The sequence below is a fragment of the Sinocyclocheilus rhinocerous genome, unplaced genomic scaffold (genome assembly GCF_001515625.1).
Source record: "Sinocyclocheilus rhinocerous isolate Xijiao unplaced genomic scaffold, SAMN03320098_v1.1 scaffold603, whole genome shotgun sequence".
NCBI lineage: Eukaryota > Metazoa > Chordata > Actinopteri > Cypriniformes > Cyprinidae > Sinocyclocheilus > Sinocyclocheilus rhinocerous.
In genome coordinates this window covers 1,247,272-1,259,905 of record NW_015656630.1, presented here as the reverse complement: position 1 = coordinate 1,259,905, position 12,634 = coordinate 1,247,272, and the positions used below count along the sequence as shown (strand labels likewise).

Below are 12,634 nucleotides of genomic sequence, written 5' to 3'. Positions count from 1 at the left end.
AGCTAATAGGATAGGAAGTAATTTCACAAATATAGTTTCCACTGTCATTCACTGTAACTTTATATAGGGTCAGCATTGAGCCCTGGAGCTTCCCAGTTTTTGAACTGGTCACTGTCTCCAGAAGAGGACCAGATTTAAAATAATGTGTTGGGAACCCAGGATGGAACACAACAATCTTCTGATCGTTCTTCTCATTTCCTTTTTGCTGTTTAATCCATTCCACCTGGATAATTGTGATGTCATGCTCCCCTCTCACAATATAATTTGATGTCCTTTTATGTATAGAGAGACCTAGGTCAAGACACAAGACAGGCCAAGGAAAGTTTGAATTTAATAGCTATAGAAATGTGATGTGGTGTAACCATCAAGTAAAAAGTAATATATTTTTCTGACACCTTGAACACTTGAGATTGTATATGTAAAATATTTCTCAAGGTAAAAAGTATTTATTTGTTAGTTTATTGATTGATTGACTGATTTGTTTATTTATTTTTTCAGCATCACATTGCATTTTTTTATTTTTAACCATCAAATAAAAAGTAATATATTTTCCTTACACCTTGAACTCATGTGAGTGTGCATATTTTAGTCATTATTTAAAATGTAGAAAACAAGTTTAGAAAAAAAATTCTTTCATTTATTTATTTATTTTTGCATCAAGTAAATTTTTTTTTCTCTCTTCAGGATATTTCTGCTTGTTGGTTGGACCATAAACAACTTGGAGTTCCCTGGTGAAGTTTTTAAAATATTTAAGCAGTAATACAATATAAGCAGTATATCAGCAGTTAATCAGTCTTGTTTGATACATTTTATGTATATTAAAACGTTAATAATAATGAAAGACTGTGCTTGATAAATAATTGATCAAGGATTTTTGGTTTTGTCTTTATGAAATCAGGACAGTATCATTTTGTAATTTTTGACTTTAATTTTAACATAGAAATTAAAAGCATGTTCATCATACAGTAGAAGTGCAATCAAGTCTCTATATGTCTGAATTTTATATTTATTTTTTAATTTTTTTAGCACATTTATAGGATAAAAAGATGAGTGTCATATCATAGACCACCTAACCAGAGCACAAATCAGTTTAACAGCTGGTAAACATTTGTTGTAGACTTTGTGGGTAGAAATAAAAATTCAAGCCCATCTTACCTCGTATCATGCATAAAGAGATAAGAAGTTTATAAATTGGCTCTGTCATCAAAAAATCCTGTGCAGTATACTGTAGTTTTATTTCACTAACGGTAGTAACTGCAGGACTGTTTAAGTGAACATGTATAGGATAATTAATGGAGAGCTGCTCTTATGTTTAGAGTAGATTGGATGGAGTGATGAAGTTGGTCCTGATACTCTTTATAGGCGCAATGAACTGCTTTGATAAAGCAGTTTATTGTGTTTATAAAGAGTAATTATGACCTTATTTTGTAAGTGTTGACTTTCAGCATGTCTTCCTTGATTTTTCTGTCAGAATGCGTCTATGCTTTTTTTTTTTGTAAATAAAAATTAAAAATTGCAACCAACTGTAAAATTTAGTCACAGAATACTAGATGTTAGATAAAAAGGGCACATAAACATCTCGCATCTCTGATTTTAGTGTTGAAATTGCATTTTTTGGGTATTTTAAGACTTCTAGGTCATTGAATTTTCTTCTTGGTTTAGTTCTCTTTCACATGGCAACATTTGAAAGTATACAAACATGTGTTTATTCAAGTCACATGCAAGTAAAACTGTCCTCTCATTGGTCAGAGTGCATCTGTTTATGTTTCTCATTGCAAGATGGATTGACAAGTTAGCTAAATAAGTTACTAAGTTAGCTAATTTTGTATTTTATCAGTTAAAGTGGGAATTAAGGAAATGAGAACATTGAGACAACAAACAACAAACCAAACTAAGAAAATGTGACATGGTTCCGATTTACGAAACAAATGCTCCACATGAGCCAGGTGTGAAACAGCATAAAACTCCACACCAAATTTTAAAAATCGGCATGAAACGGAAGTTGCAATAATTGCGTTTTTGGGTATTTTAAGACTTCTAGGTCATTGAATTTTCTTCTTGGTTTAGTTCTCTTTCACATAGCAACATTTGAAAGTGTACAAACATGTGTTTATTATTATGGCATCCAAGTGATACGAGTTCTAAAAACAAAACAAAAACAAAAACAAGTAGGACGGGACTAAATTTTGTCTATTGGAAGTTGATGGGATTGTTTTTGTTTCTACAATGTGACTCACATGCTGCTGAAGGGAAGATTATTGTCCTGCCTTCACGTTGGTGAACACATCATGAGAGATTTTGATTAAAGATTGACCCTTTTCACATTTCTGGGGTCATAAACTCCACTACACCAAAACTACAACTAAAATAATTTTTGTATTCTCATTTGCACCAATAATGTCTATGACTTTCCAAAAGATGCAAAATGCAAAATCAAAGGGGTCCATGCTGCCTTAAAGATGAAATATGAGCCTTTTATTCATCCACTTGGGAAAAAAATGTACACCTCTATACACTGGAGAAAATGGATTAGGTACTATATGGATTACTATATGTTTATATGTTGGATTATTACATGTTGGATTATTATAGGCCTATGGATTATTATATGTTTACTTTAAATTTCTGCAGAGAAAAGTAGCCTATTATTTTTACCCAGAATAGTATGGAACTGAAATTACTGAAATTACAAATGTAATTTCTGTTTCATTCATACTGAAAGCCAGAGAGTGCACTTGCACGTCACAGTACTCACAGTACAGAAGGAGACCAAGGACGGAGAGGTAAGGTAAACTGGGATCTTTATTAACAGGGGCTGAGAGAGAGAGAGATGGAGAGCAAACGGGTTAGAGCAACAGTCTATGGAATGGAAGGGATCTAGCTCACGTGATGACGGGTTCCTTCTAGGATCGGGCTGAAGAGGATGGCACAGAGACAGGTAGGTATCAGGATGGAGTTCGGGTTAGTGAGTCAGGTAAGGAGTAGCGTAGTGAACTCAAGACCAGACGAAGTGTGACTGCAGTGCCTGAGTATTTGAGCTAGTGTTGATGAGGTGGTGACAGGTGCGGCTGATTAGTACTCCGGTGATTGTGAACGGGTGTGTGAGGTGATTGGGCCTGATGCCTCCAGAGCACCCCCCAGGATTCCTAGTTTTCCCCAAGAAAATTTTGGGGGGAGGGAGCCATATACCCGTGGCCGAGCCACGGAGGATCCGCATTGGCCTCCTGAGTCTCCTGATCCGCCATGGCCTCCTGAGTCCCCTGATCCACCATGGCCCCCTGAGCTCCCTGATCTGCCATGGCCCCCAGTTCTTCCTGACAAAATCCCAAACCAATGTCTGACCATCTGGGTTGCTGGCAATTCCAGACAAGGGAGAACTGAACGGGCTAGAACTAAATAGGGTAGATAACGAGGGGCAGACAGGTGATGGGGATAACTAATAACAAGGAACAGGTGATACTAATAATGAGAAAAGGAACTGGAAGGACCAAATAAGGAAAACAGGAACTCAACAGGAACATACATGTGACAGATCGCCCCCCTACCGGATGGCGCGTCCCGCGCCGTAACAGTACCATCGGAGAGGGGGGGGGGCGCTCTGTCACATGTATGTACCTGTTGAGTTCCTGTTCTCCGGTGAGGCGGCGGATTGTGGTGGCTTCTTGTTACAATGTTCACTATACTTCGAGATGCATTCACAAGCCTTTCCTAATGAACGTGCCAAGGTTGCCTTCATGATCTCTCATCTCGCCGGCCGCGCTCTTCACTGGGCCCAGTCCATGTGGGAGAGTAACAGTCAGGCCATTTGCACTCTATCGACTTTCACAGCACACTTCAAGGAGGTGTTTATCTCCGTTCATGACCAGCTCTTCCGCATCCGTCAGGGCAAGGCCTCCGTGAGCGAGTATGCCATCAAATTCCGCACTCTGGCGGTGACGAGTGGATGGAATGAGGTGGCCTTACTGACCGTGTTCCGGCAAGGGCTGAACGCCGACATTCACCTCCAAATGGTGATATTTGACGACACCGTGGGATTGGAGAATTTCATCCAAAAGGCTATCAAGATCTCCCAACATCTCCTGGCCTGTACTCCAGTCCAGCCACTCACCTCACCGAGCACACCCGCCTCACCGGCTCCAGCACCCGAACCCATGCAAGTGAATTCGATAATAAAGATCCCAGTTTACCTTACCTCTCCGTCCTTGGTCTCCTTCTGTACTGTGACAGATCCTCGAAAGCGCCTTGCTGTGCCTGCTTCTCGAGAGCAGCCTTCTGTCACATGTATGTTCCTGTTGAGTTCCTGTTTTCCTTATTTGGTCCTTCCAGTTCCTTTTCTCATTATTAGTATCACCTGTTCCTTGTTATTAGTTATCCCCATCACCTGTCTGCCCCTCGTTATCTACCCTATTTAGTTCTAGCCCGTTCAGTTCTCCCTTGTCTGGAATTGCCAGCAACCCAGATGGTCAGACATTGGTTTGGGATTTTGTCAGGAAGAACTGGAGCGAGCTCTGTGGCTGGAGCCGACACTGGAGCGAGCTCTGGGGCTGGAGCCAACACTGGAGCGAGCTCTGGGGCTGGAGCCGACACTTCAGGACTAGACTTCGGAAGCCTGCCGGCCGCGGCTTTCTCCAGCCCGCCGGGAACTGAACGGGCTAGAACTAAATAGGGTAGATAACGAGGGGCAGACAGGTGATGGGGATAACTAATAACAAGGAACAGGTGATACTAATAATGAGAAAAGGAACTGGAAGGACCAAATAAGGAAAACAGGAACTCAACAGGAACATACATGTGACATCAACATATGCATTGCAGAAAGAACCAAGCATAGGTCTTTGCTGGAAAGTAATGGGAGTTACTGTACCAAATCAGTGGGCGAGGCCAAAACAGAGGGGTGTTTTCGACCATGTTACCTAATTGGCTGACATCATAGTGACGGGGAAGGGGGATCATTTTCATTGCATGATTTAGAAACACCCAGCAGTTGTAAAACACCCACAAAGTTAGAAACGCCCATGTTTGCTCTACAGAGACCTCAATCTTGAAAGAAGTAAGGAATAATTGACGATGGGCTGTTTAATTATTAGAAAATAATACACACCCGAGGAGGTGATGCAGTCTCTACTAATAACGAAACTGTAAATTCATCTGCTTCAAGAACAGCGCTGTTATCTCGCTAGAGCGAAATATTATGTAGCTTTTAAGTTTCTAATCTAAACCATTTTCTGAAAAAATTGTCAGCGCAGTGCTGACAAAATGTTTCTGTGCACGTGTATGTTTCTGCGTATTCGAGTTTGTGTCTGTACTGTATGTGTGTGCATTTGTATTGGAGAGAGAGCGGGAGGCACCTGTATGTCCTTTAAAATGTGCTATAAAATGTAATTTTGTAGCAAAACCATGGACATAATATAACTTATACTACGGGGCTGTTGAATGATTAAATCTGATTGCTTGAGGAACGTTCTAATGTGTGCAATTATTTTCAGGGAAATACACGGCTAGTAGTTCCAGGCAACAACTGAGGACAATAGAAGCAATCAAAACTAACAAAAGAAATATTTATTACAATATATTCTGATAAATTAAACATTTACATTTACATTTAGTCATTTAGCAGACGCTTTTATCCAAAGCGACTTACAAATGAGGACAATAGAAGCAATCAAAACTAACAAAAGAGCAACAATACGTAAGTGCAAATAACAAGTCTCGGTTAGCCTAACGCAGTACACGTAGCAAGGTATATACACACACACACACACAAAGAAAAACAAGTAGATAGAATTGAAAAAATAGAAAGCTAGTGTTAGTTTTTTTAATTAAAAAATAATGTAATGTAATATAATAATATATAATGTAATATTAATATTGTAATATTAATGTAATATATTTTTAAAACTTACCAAAAAAGGACAAATCCAAATTATTTATAAAAATAACATTTTATGTACAGCCTATTCAGAAATACAGCGGAAGTAAAAAAATAAAAAAATAAATAAAAAACCTTTTAAAAACACTTAAATCACATAGACACATAGAAGCGAGGATCTCATGTTAACCAAAAATATAACAAAATAAAACATTAAAGATTTAATTCACACAAAATTCTAAACCCACAAGACTTTTGTTTATCTTCAAATCAAATTTTGTAACATATTTCATGTGCGTTGATCAGTGTTTATATGTGAATAAAGGCTTTAAAATTAAATCTGTTCATCATATAAAATTACTCTCTTTGGAAGACTTTTAAAAATAAACTATTTGTTGCATATTGACAACATTTACAACATCTTTATAAACGTTTTGAAGCATCAAACTATTGATGAAATATAATTGATGAAACAATTTTAATTTCTGGGTGAGGCCCTGTTCTTTACACCATGACAATAACCATTCATTTAAAGCAAAAAGCAAAAATATGTAAAAGGACAGAGGAAGTGCTGCTGATTTTGGTGTGTCTCACTTTTTTTTGGTTCTGGTGTCTTCTGTATAGAAGCACAATCAACACGAGCAACAGCAACAAAATCGGGACAGCGATATATGCTGAGCTTTTTGAGGCTGAAAGAAAAACAAGAGATATGCATGGAAAAGTGAACCAATAATAAAAGGCCTGGTTTTATAATTAGCTCAGATCTTGGCCCAAATTCATATCCTGTTTATACTGTCATGTGCATGTCTGTTTCAGAATAAAACACTGATATCAATCATAGATCACACACTTAAAATCAAACCATGTGATGTTACCTGTGTCTGCTGGTGAGGCTCCCAAGCTACAGCTAAACATGTCAGATTATTTTATTGTGTACTAAATTTATTTTTTAAATCAACATAAAACATAACCAATTATAATTTCTAACTATGAAATGGATTAAAACAATATTCAAAGGGAATATTCCAGTTACAGCTTTATATATGACAGATAAGTTGATTTCAATTGAATTAAGGCTATATAAAACATTAGTAGGCTATGTGACACACTCACTGCACTTTATTTCTGCATGAGTAAAAAAATAAATGAAGAAAAAAAATGATATACATTTTTTAATTTGAGTTGATTTGACATTATAAAACGGACCCAGGATCTGTTAAAACCATTATAAAGCAGTGTTTCGAATAAGTGTGTGTGCATATGACAAGTTTTGATTTAGTGTTGTCTTTCAGAAGAGTAATTTGTGTGTGTTTTACCTTTTGGTGCTGTAACAGCGGTGATGTTTTTCTGTGTTATAACAGTGGTGACTTTCTCCTCTTCTTGTAGCTGGACCTGGAGTTGTGCTCAAACTGTCTGTAGAGGTGTCTATAGATTTTACAGTGTTTGCATGTAATGTAGATGCATTGCCAACAGGTGGAGCAGAAGAGCTGCCAGTGAGAGGAGTGGGATGGCTGGTGTGTTTGGGTTGTAAGGTTGTCAGAGTGGCATTTGGTTTCACTGTGCTGGCTAGGAAGTGACCAGATTCGGATGTAGATACAGTGGTATCAGTGCTCCATGAGCTGGTCCCATTGGAGGTAAAGCTGCTCAGATGTTTGGTGGTCCTTACTGGAAAAGGAGTTGTCATTCCTTCAGTAGAAATCATTATGGAAGGAAAAATGAAACGTATAAAGAATATATATTAAGAAATATTACATTTACATACTACAATACATATTACAATAATAATACAAACTTACAAAGGTCAAGTGATTTGGAAAAAGGATTATTATATTATATATTATATTATATTATATTATTGTATTAGACTACAATAAAACTAGACCTTAAAAGCTGTATGGAAGTGAAACAGTATTGGGAAGTTTGTGGTGTGAGTTTGCACAATGATAGCCTACTATTCACTGTCTGCAAAAGCACAGAAAGTGCTCACCAACCTGTGAGCTTATCCAAATGGGTGTCAAAAGTACAGTATATGATGCACACATACTCTAAGAACATTTTATAAAATAGGGCCCAACTTTCCGTATTGATTTTTCACAGGTGTTTTACTCATATTTGACATTTTTTAATTGTTAGGGTTAAAGGAAATGTCCGTAAACTTGAAGGGTTAGTCTACCAAAAAAATCTAAACTCTATCATCATTTACTCACCCTCATGTCAATCCACCCTATAGTTTCGGTTCCTATTGACTTCCATTGTACATACAAAGGAGGTCATTGGGAAAAGAAACTGTTTGGTTACCAACTTTTTTTTTTACAATATCATCTTTCATGTTCCACAGAAGTAAGAAAGTCATATAGGAGTGACATGATGATGAGTGAATGATGACAGAATTTATTTTTTTGGGTGGACTGTCTCTTTAACAGATAATGTTCTGCCAGAACATTTACCAGTACATTAATGTTTTTCTACAGATTGTTTTTTCTTACGGAGCACACATTTGTGAGCTAATGATAAATCTAATCATTACACAAACCTTCTGTATTTTTACATTTTCATTAAGATAATTTAGCTTGTTTATTAAGCCATTTTCCTCACGGGGACCGTTGGCCTGTTACAATGTGCATGATTTCAGGTTTTACTATCCTTGTGGGGACATTAGTTCCCACAATCCAGGCAAAACCTGACCTGCACTCACAGAAACACCCCAACAGCCTTTCCTAAAACAATAAGTCCCGGAAGCCTTCGAAAGAGGGAAATTGATCAATTAACCTCTGTTCCAAAATGTATAAATAATTTCCAAAGGCTTCAGTGGTATTTTTAAGTTTTTCCATTATTTGTGCTGCGTATGCATTGCTTTGGGCAAAATGGGACTTTATCGTTTATTATTCACAGTTAAGAAGCTGTTATTTATTTATTTTTTACAAAGGAACTTAAATTGCCATGTGATCACAATTACAAAAAGCTTTTTCTTACCTTCACTTTGCTTTGAGAGAACCTGGATAGAAATCTCCATGTCTGTCTGGAGATGATTGTCCAGAAAGACAGCTGTCAGTTTGTATGTTCCTGACTGGTCAGATGTTACGGAGGTCAGAGACAAAGTGTCTGAGAGAGACAGTGTTGTGTCACCCTAAAAAATCATCACATGGATTTGTAATTTTAGACAGTTAATACACTACAAATGTTTTATTAAAACAATACTGCTTTAATATTTCATTTCAATCTCTTAATATTTCACGATCTTACCCTCATCCACTTATACTTCAAGTACTGTGAAGCTTTTGCGACACAAGAAATCGCCACATCCTCACCAGCGCTGACGTTTAAAGGGCTGCTTGTGTTACACTCAATGCCATCAAGAACTGTTTGGAAAAACAGGAATTATTTTATATGGATTTGTTTATTTGTAAGAGCTTTTATTCGACAGACAAGGGTTTTTAGGTGCAATTGATTTATATTCTCAGTACAAACACTCACAATTCACAGTCAGTTCGACGGTGGCATTGAGACCTTGCAGATTTGGGACTAACGAGTCCCATTCAGGTAAACAGATGTAGGCTACACATCGCTGTCGTTTCTGGTGACATGTTGTAAAATAAACTCTCCGTTTGAGCTTTCCAGCCAAAATATCTTGTTCTGATGAGACGAATGAGATCAACACAACAGTTATAAACTGTGGCATATAGAAATGTGTATTTTTCCATCTGACTCACCTTTGAACGTCTCAGATTATAACGGAGTGGTGGAGGGATCGCGGAACAAGTTATTTTCATATCATCCCCCTCTTTTATGAATCCATATGGATATGGCATCTTCACTGATGCTGGAGGCTCTGAAATTAGCAGACAGATGATGCTTATTTGATTTTAAATGTGAAATCAGTTTACAGTAAACAGTTTACCTGTGAATTGCAGCGTTGTGATTCTTTTAATCGAGCCAATAGGATAGGAAGTAATTTCACAAATATAGTTTCCACTGTCATTCACTGTAACTTTATGCAGAGTCAGGATTGAGCCCTGGAGCTTCCCAGTTTTTGAACTGGTCACTGTCTCCAGAAGAGGACCAGATTTAAAATAATGTGTTGGGAACCCAGGATGGAACACAACAATCTTCTGATCGTTCTTCTCATTTCCTTTTTGCTGTTTAATCCATTCCACCTGGATAATTGTGATGTCATGCTCCTCTCCCACAATGCACTGCAGGCTGGCGTTCTGTCCCTCCACAGCAGTTGCGATCGCATTATAATTTATAAGAACTCCGTATGTTCCTGATAAACCAATTTCAAAAGTGATAGATTACTTCATTGATATTCATTTACCAAGTGTAATTTGTAGTATAATTATATGTCCTTTGGTTCATAGAGACCTTATGTGAATAGGTCCGTTAAAACGTTAAAATAGTTTACAAAATATTTTTCAAGATAAAAAGTATTTATTTATTTCTACAAATGCCATTAATCACTGACCCATAAATATCATTACATTTAGGGGTGTCGCACCACATGACATCTTACAGCCTGAGCTAACCTTGCCTTGTGAGGAAAAGATCACATTGTCTGATATTTTAAGAGATATATTGACCTTGACAGTCATGAGGGTCATTTCAGGATGTTTCTGCTTGATTGGGCCACAAGATTTCTTAATATTAATAAGCAGTGAAACAGTTTTGTTAAAATATTAACAGTTTTGTTAAAAGATTATGCTTGATAAATACTTGATAAGTTCTTTTTTCAATAATTAATTATTTTAATGATGATTTTGTCTTTATTATGAAATCAGAACAGTTGCATCACACTGTCCCTTTTGTCTTTTCTATTTTAACATAGATTATAAACTTGAATGCTTTTTTTTTTTTTTTTAGAAAAAAATAGATACTACATAAAGATGAGTGTCATGTCATAGATTGTCTGTCTAACCACAGCACAGATCAGTAAAAAAGCTAATAAACATTTTCTTTGTGGGTAGAAATAAAAATCCAAGCCCCTCTTACCTCGTATCATGCATAAAAATATAAGAAGTTTATAAGTTGACTCTGTCATAAAAAAATCCATATCTGTGAGAACAACAGTCTTAACAGAGAGAGTCAAACATAAGCAGCAGCAGAAGCACAGGAAATGAGCTACACCACCACTTCTCTAGTCTTGTCTGTCTGAACCAACAGTTGCATGGTTTCGCTTAAGCTGTGAAGTGTAGTCCCCCCCCAAGTGAACAGCAGAGGATACCTAATGGAGAGCTGCTCTTATGTTTAGAGTAGAAAAAAAGCTAATAAACATTTTCTTTGTGGGTAGAAATAAAAATCCAAGCCCCTCTTACCTCGTATCATGCATAAAAATATAAGAAGTTTATAAGTTGACTCTGTCATAAAAAAATCCATATCTGTGAGAACAACAGTCTTAACAGAGAGAGTCAAACATAAGCAGCAGCAGAAGCACAGGAAATGAGCTACACCACCACTTCTCTAGTCTTGTCTGTCTGAACCAACAGTTGCATGGTTTCGCTTAAGCTGTGAAGTGTAGTCCCCCCCCCCCAAGTGAACAGCAGAGGATATCTAATGGAGAGCTGCTCTTATGTTTAGAGTAGATTGGTGATGGAGTGATGGAGTTGGTCCTGATACACTTTATAAGCACAATGAACTGCTTCAACAGGTAATTATGACCTTATTTTGTTATGTTGGCAGTCAAGTGTTGACAGTCAGCATGTCTTCCTCGATTTCCTGTCAGAATGCATCTATAACAAGCTGCGGCCACGTTTACACAGACAGACAGACAGACAGACAGACAGAGACAGACAGACAGACAGACAGACACACACACACACACACACACACACACACACACATCAAGATCAAGATCACGTGAAATTTTAAAGCCCCTACAGGCTTGTTTGTGGATATTATTGGCCAAAGTCCCCTGGCCAATGAACATTTAACTTCTTTTTTTTGGGGTATTTCTTATTGTATTATAGAATTTACTGTTAATTTACATCTTAAATGAGACGTGACAGGAAACTACAGTGGGGAGAGTGTGAATGCTCAGTTTAACAAATAAAGACATCTCGACCTACTTCAGGAGCAGGCTTGGGAGTCACAGAATACTAGTAATGACGTTACGTAATCAGAATACATAATTAGGGACACACTAATGTTAAAATTTTGGTCAATAAATATTTTTAAGTTATGGCCAATATTAAAATTCTAGGCTACTTTGTCTAAATAACTGAAAATAAAACTAGTAACGACATTACGTAATCAAAATACTTTCACCAATGCACCGAAATTAAAATTCTTACTGATAATTTTCACATTATGGCTAATATTAAAATGCTAAGCCGTTTTATTAGGAATAGGAATAATAGGAACACAACGATATTAAATTTCTAGCCAATAATTACTTTCATGTTATGGCCGATATTAAAATTATATACTATTTTGTCTAAATAAATGAAAAATAAAACATTAAACCTAACACTGAGTAATGATATTAGATAATCAGGATCAATGATACGGAATGCACTTATGTTAAAATTCTGGTAGATAAGCTGATTGTTACGGGACGAATGAGACGTGAGACGTGCGGATCCATATGCAAGGCTTTATTCAAAGACATGGTCAGAAACAGGCAGGGTTGAACACCAGCAAACAGATATGTAGAGGGCAAGACACAAGAGTATTCCTAGGGCTAGCGTGGGTCTTCGATCGGCGAACAGAATCCAGAGGGCTTGACAAGAGGGGTAATCCAATAAACACAGGCAGAAGGTCAGGAAACAGACA

General features: G+C 37.2%; 1 pseudogene; it reads right to left on the bottom strand.

Moving 5' to 3' along the window:
• The window catches only part of LOC107720652 (uncharacterized), a 28,069-nt pseudogene extending 17,082 nt beyond the window's left edge, over positions 1-10,987 (bottom strand).
• Positions 10,988-12,634: the final 1,647 nt, after the last annotated feature.